The sequence below is a fragment of the Ascaphus truei genome, chromosome 1 (genome assembly GCF_040206685.1).
Source record: "Ascaphus truei isolate aAscTru1 chromosome 1, aAscTru1.hap1, whole genome shotgun sequence".
NCBI lineage: Eukaryota > Metazoa > Chordata > Amphibia > Anura > Ascaphidae > Ascaphus > Ascaphus truei.
In genome coordinates, this window is record NC_134483.1 from 457,924,978 (window position 1) to 457,931,912 (window position 6,935).

The 6,935-nt window shown below is 46.2% G+C and overlaps 1 protein-coding gene across 1 annotated transcript in view; it reads right to left on the reverse strand.

Annotated features, from left to right (window-relative positions):
• The window catches only part of FAM13A (family with sequence similarity 13 member A), a 229,449-nt gene extending 227,510 nt beyond the window's left edge, over nt 1-1,939 (reverse strand). The window contains exon 1 of the mRNA XM_075565797.1: nt 1,731-1,939. The gene's annotated coding sequence lies outside the window, so the exon portion shown is untranslated. The remainder of the gene's footprint in view (nt 1-1,730) is intronic.
• Nucleotides 1,940-6,935: the final 4,996 nt, after the last annotated feature.

Below are 6,935 nucleotides of genomic sequence, written 5' to 3' on the forward strand. Positions count from 1 at the left end.
TGCACTTTTGTCTGTTTGAATAACGATGGCACCATAATTACTTGGCAAACTAAAGTCAGATCAACGCTAACAATGTATCTGGGTCTTTGCAGACCGGCAAACAGTCTAATAACCAAAAGGCATTAGATAAGCACAGTTAAAAAAAATGCTTATCTGTTTGCCATTAAACTGTTAAAGTTTAAAAATATATATTTGAAAAAAAAAACTTCTTAAAACTTGTTTAATTTTTTTCAAGAAAAGGGAGTTAATCAGCTCAATTTAATCTATTAAACACACAAGGACAGTCCCAGGTACAGACATGCGGTTTGCAGTCTGAAGACAAGCTGGTCAGACAGGATTGCACACCGCATAAAAGGCTTGTTAAAAATCACCAAGACTACATAGCATCACCGATTTACATTTTTAGCACAGATCCCTTCTCCCCCCCTCACCCTCACCCCTACCGCACACCCTCACCCCTACCGCACACCCTCACCCCTACCGCACACCCTCCGGTGCCACCGCTACTTCCACTCATGTTGTTTACAAACAACGTTTTTACAACTATTACATCATATTGACATTTCATTCAACACTTATTTGACACATTATTATACCACATTTACACACAATTCTTCGGGATTCACATCCCGGGCAACGCCGGGTCTCTCAGCTAGTCTCCAATATACTGCTCTTTTATGTAAACCTTTCTTTCTCGAAATGTAGTTTTTCATCATTCTGACGGTAAAAAAAAAAAACATTTCATTTTAATGGAAAACATGCAGATTTCAAACAGAGACGTCTATAAATCCACTGATGCTAAAATTGAGTGAGAACGGCTTCCACTAAATTAGGTTTAGATCAGGGCTGGATATGGTGCTTATCAATATAGTTTTGACATTGCTTTGTTTATGATTCCTTCCTTCCTTGACTGCGACCTGTTCATCAGTCTCCCTACTGCAAAACAGATGCAAATATAGCACCAGCTTCCTAGAAACACAACTGGATACACGTGCTGCTTCTAATTATTCGTAGTGACGCGTGTGCGGGGAGGGGACTCATTGTTTACAATAAGTAGAGTAACCTGTGCTGCAACAGACTCACACCTCACTGCACACACCAGCTTCTCCAGTGCTTCCTCTTCCACAAGCATCTCTTGGGTTTCATTATATATACGTGCTTTACAAAATTCCAATAAAAGGTCAATGACAGTCAATGGGAATAAGTGTGATCGGTAAATGACAACATAAGGCAAAGGGAGACCCTGTCCCAAAGAGCTTAACATCTAAGTATGTGATCACCCTTTTGCTTTAGAAATAACTCGGCCGGCGCATACGGCACTGATGGGGTTAATGGTAGTGATCGAGTCAAGATATTGAAGGGCAGAAAGGGAGACATTGGGTCAGAGAGCAGAAGATAAGCACAGCTGTCCAACACTGCACACCCTGCATCAAGACATGAGGGGTATATACAGGGTAACTTACCTGCCTCCAAATATCCTGCCTTTATTACCATGAACTAATGGTCTTACTTACCCCTATTACTACTATATGTTTGTTTTTAACAAAATAACCTGCTTCATAAAAAAAAGTACAGTGCAGATGGGAGCAGCCTGAGCAATACATGAACGCGTGTTCCGTGATCTGATTTTAACCCCTTCGGGTGCCAGCACTATCCGTCGACGGCACTTTGTCATCAAAGCGATGAGACCCTCCCCGCAGCTGTCCCACGCCCAGTGCAGCGCAGGGTACCTGAGATGGGGTGGGCGTGTTGAGCTTGTGGATTCGCCGTAGTACTGTCTCTCTGGCATCCGAACGTTAGCTCAGAACTTGACTCCTTTGTCCCATTCACGTGGAACCATGGGCACTTCCACACTGCACATCAGATAAGACGCTGCGGGTTCCATGCGGGTCCGTCACTCCCAGCTCTGTGTTTGTAAACACGCTCCACGTGCACACGCGAGCCCCGACCTATTCACAGAGCCAGCGCACGCTGTGGGAGGCGCAGAGACCTGACCCACTTACGCCTCCCAGACTCCGTAACTAGCGTACCGTTACGCGCACACCCTTTCCTCACCGTGGCCTTCATTTCCTAGGGGACAGTGACGGAGCTGGAATGTTGTTGACAAAACTCCCCAGTTCCACGGTCTTTGATTTGTCAATGGACAAAGGCATTTAATTTTGAGAGAAAAAAAATAGTAATTTTGTTTTCTTGCATAGAACCGACAATGTGTGCTGGGGCTAACAAACATTTATCCCAAAGAGCTTACAATCTAATTTGTGATGCCCAAGCCACGGGGATAAAAAGGAACTTGGCAGAGACTACAAGGGGCTGAGCCTGTGATCTGAGCCGTGTACACCTGCAGCCTTATCAATAAGCTATTGTATTCCTTTGGCTGAAAGAGCAATTCACATTCTACAAACCTTTGTAAAAGGGTAGATAGACTTGAACTGGTTTAGAATTTCTTGCAAACAGGCACAGTGCCATTACTTTGTACCAACATGTCATTTCCTTGCTACAAAAGTACAAGTCTGTGGGGGAAAACAACTGCACCAGATTTATCAGAGAGCAAAATCTTTCCATGATCTGTTCTGTGACACTGGTTGTTCTGGTAAAAGCACCACACCCTGATAGACGCATAGGGACAGACAGGTTAATTCAATCCCATATATCAAGCAAGGGAACCTTCTTACTTGCTGAACTTTATTTGGGGCAACAACATACAAATAAAAGGGGGGGGGGAAGTACTGAGGGAACACTGGCACATGAGGGGAAGGGGAGCTATGAGGGAAGTAGGCTAAATGCAAGATATAGGGATAGGTAAAAACCAGTAACTTTACCAAGATAGGAGAGATGACTGCTCAAAATGGTTGCTGGAACAAGAAGACAGCATGCTGGTCTGGGCTGATGGGCAATTAACTGGGACAACACAACTTGGCAAGGGGAGGGAGAGCAGTCCATCCTGGTAAAAAGGCAGGGGGATTGCTGAAGCCAAGAAACCCACAAGGGGTCGCAACAGCTACGCTGAGGAGTGCTGGCAGCCTGAAGACAGAAAAAACACAATCCTGTTCCAGGACACTCCCTGTCTGGTATCTGTAGATACCACTATATTAATATAAACGTGTGGAACACATATATATAACAATACTACGTAAACAGTTCATGTATGCATGACAGAAGATACCGGCCGGTACCATTGGGCTCCAAAGTCTTTTGTCACTCCAGGTGTCATGGAAGATGCACCAATCCAAGATGGCTGGGTGATCCTCATTATTTCATAAGAGTTCATAAAATGGGTGAGCCCATGGATGATAATAGGGATACCCAAGTGGTGGCATCCCAAGTCCCCAAAATCCGGGCAAAGGTTCTGGCTCTGACAAAGACTGGAATCGCGCCCATGAGCGTTGTCAAGGGTCATGGGAAAGTTGGGCTGGACTTGCCTCCAGGGTCGTGAAGACTGGTTGGTTGGATAATTCCAACCGTGTGTTCCCAGCACACTTGGGGATTGGTAAGGCGACCACCTGTTCTTGTGGAGTCGCCCTTATTGATCGTAGGATTCTGCTTCCAGAAGGAACTCCCTTTAGAGAGATTCTTTTTTCCGTTGATATTCCACAAAGTTATGTGGTGCACAGCCACACAACATAATGATAAACCCAAAACAACATCAGTGGGGGGATGATTGCAGTCACCAACATAGGGTATTCCGACATCATCTGTCACATTTGATCCTAGGCTGGATCATTTTGTCCACAGTGGATGTACTATATGAATAAAAAGAAGATAGAAAAATAAAAGAAAGAAGAAGAAACATCTCAGTGAAACGCGTAGGAGTGTTGTACCCTCCACCGTTTTTTTAATGCAGCTCCAATAAATATTATTTTTTATTTGCCACAAGACCTGTTCTCTGTTGCTGTGCACCACATAACTTTTTTGGATATCTCAGGACACTGGACGTAGATGCACGCTTGAAGACACACAAGGGGAAAACAAAAGTGAGTACTCATTTATTTTGGGCCATCCCTAAAAGGAAGAGAAGTTATTACTATTCATTCAATACCGTCAGGGAATCTTTGAGCCATTATGCATGAAGATTGAGAAATATACTTTATTGAATAGTTCCCCATGTGTTGCAACCTTTTATGGAATTACTTTATGGGACCAGACACTTGAGCTCCTGCATACACCCATGTACATCCCTTTTATATTGATACAGTTGGTCTTGTTTGTATGCGTCCCCCTTTGGGCTTGTATTTGCTACGAAACGCGTTAGATTGCTACTGTTTTTACTGTTCTTGCTGCCAGTTGTTGCCTCACATTGCTAGTTACTTTTTTCCTTTTGTTTTTGGTGACATCACTACGAGCGACACACGCCGCAGACGTGTACATGGAAAGAAGCCTGGCATTCGGCGACTTCACCTCCGCTGCTGAACCTGCCGCCCGGTAGCCACATCCGCAATCTCACGCTGGTTGTGAGTTATTGATAAGTGGATTGTGGTCCCCCCGTAAACAGTTAAGGTTCACTGCCATACACAGGACCTTACCATCTTCAATTTGGGAACTCTGTTCACACTGCTTTTTTGGACTGTCCTATTCTTTGTTATTATTATCACCTGGAGGACTTCTAGTGCCCTTTTGTTGTGGTGCCACCTACCTGGGACTGAAGGACATTTGTGGACAACCCCCGTTGTGTGAAGAGAGAGGTTTCCCATTCTGACTGGTCCTGCTCCAGCGTTGGTAACATATGTATTGTCATATGATATGCTCTGTTATCTCTTTTTTGATGTACGCATAATACTTACCACCCTTTTTTTATATACATTTTACTAAAAAGATAATACACTATGAGCGTCGTGCGCTGTTTTTTTGTATCATTTCCCCTGTCAACAAATGCCTACTAGGGTGGCTCCAGTGAGTCAGCCTATGGATCCACGAAGCCCGTGCTTTGTGCCCCAAAGAGACTGTAGGAGGAATGTCCTCCAAACCAAGTGCATCAAAGTGTGAGATCTGATAGTCATAAGTGAATAAGCAAGCTTAAGCGGACCCTGGGATAGGTAAGTAAGTACAAACAACTAGGAGTGTCTTGATTGCAGAGCTCATTAACAGGTTACCTGCTGCCAATGGTATAACAAAAACCTAATCTGAACTAACCGGTGTATATGAACATCAGTGTGAACAGCAGGTCTCTATCTGGCAGCAACCTTAGAACAAGATGGGAATATCCAGTGATATAATGATGTAGTTCTGACTCACATGGGTGTTGTTTGTATGCCGTCCCAGAGACGTGCGTCCAGCTGGTATACAATGCAGACAGGAATCCTTGTGGAAAAAGTGAAGCACAGCCGGTCCAAGAAGAAAACAATCCTGGGCTAAGCGAATGAATTAAAAATATTCTTTATTGGGGGTGCACAGCATGGTGGCGCAGGGGATATGCCTCTGACATGTTTCGCGCGGAGATAGCGCTTCCTCAAAGAGGATACTCCCTGCATTGTGCCCCAAAGAGACTGGTCAGAGACATTATTCCCCTCAAGAGAAGAGGCTGAGCCTCAGGACTATACTTATTACTCCCCTCGAGGGAGTTGCTGAAGAACAGCTCCAACGGAGCCAAAGATTCAGGCATCCTCCCATGAGGATGACCTACGACCAAATTGGGGCACCCCATTATGAGGCTCAGCAGTGGTCTCAAGGTAAGATACAGTCCGTGATCATTATGTTCACGGCACTGTACAATCTGGTATAAAGTTGTCAAATAATGTGTTAAGTTGTATATGATTTGATGCATTTTTATTATATAACTGTTGTATATAGTTATGTTTGTTATGCTGTCCCAAGTGAGGTAGTTGGGTTTTTACCTGGGGGAGTGTGTAGCCCCGGTCCCCCTTTGTGCTCCTAGCCTAATTACCCATACCTCCGCGAGAGCTGGGTTGTGCGCGGGGAGTGCTGGTGCTGGGGGAGGTTGCGGGGGAACTGCAGGAAAGCGAGCCGCGTGTGGTGTGGGGCCGGAGCAGCGATCCGGTCGCCGGAGCTCCACGGAGCAAGAGGCTGCCATCGTGAAGCTGCGCATGAGCAGGACTCACGGCAGCCATTACAGGCACACACATGCGCATTAGATACACAGAGCAGCGGCCAATATAATTCAGCTCCGCTGGAGAACTTAAATCCCCAGCAGCCCCAGGGGCTGCTTGTCAGATGGGGAGAGGTAGCCAATGGGGATAGAGGCTTTCCCTGCAGTAAGGATATACATTTTTGCATGCTTAGACTGCGCCGTCAGTCGGTCCTGGGACAGGATAGGGGTAGGAGGTATGTTCAGGGGTCTGTGACTCCTGCACTAGGCCAGAATCACCCCCTTAGGCCCCAGCTAGGCCCTGACTCCCCTCAGCTTGTGGTTGCAGCAGGGACCAGCCCATAGGATAGGGACACGGCCCTGTAGAACAAGCATAAGTGAGGGACACAGCCAGGACACGGTGGCATCCTGGCCCTTGGTGGTCTGGGACCAGATCACCCCTGAAGAGACTATCGTTGAGGTGGAAACCTCACGTGGAGACTCTCCACCACAAGGACAGACACATCGGAGTTGTCAAGCACAGTTGGGTCCGTGAACCCCGTCGCAGGACACAGCGCGCCCGGGAGTGGACACACCCGGCAGGTACCTTCCTCCAAGTGCACCAACACACACAGTATTGTGGCAGCGCTGACCACATATAAAGGTAGGGGCTATATCCTTGTGGACACTAGGGTGGTTGAGTGCCCAAGGGCCTCATAAGGTATTCTGGGGACTGTGAACAAGAGTGTGGGACGTTGGTGGGTGGTTACGGCCGTGTGCGGCTGGCGGGTAGCTGTAACCAGTAGCCAATATATATATATATATCTATAGTAAACTGTTATTTTATGTGTAGCCCTGTTTCCCCCTAAACAAGATGGCTACTGGTCCTGCCCTTTACCTGTTGGCTCAAAAAGGC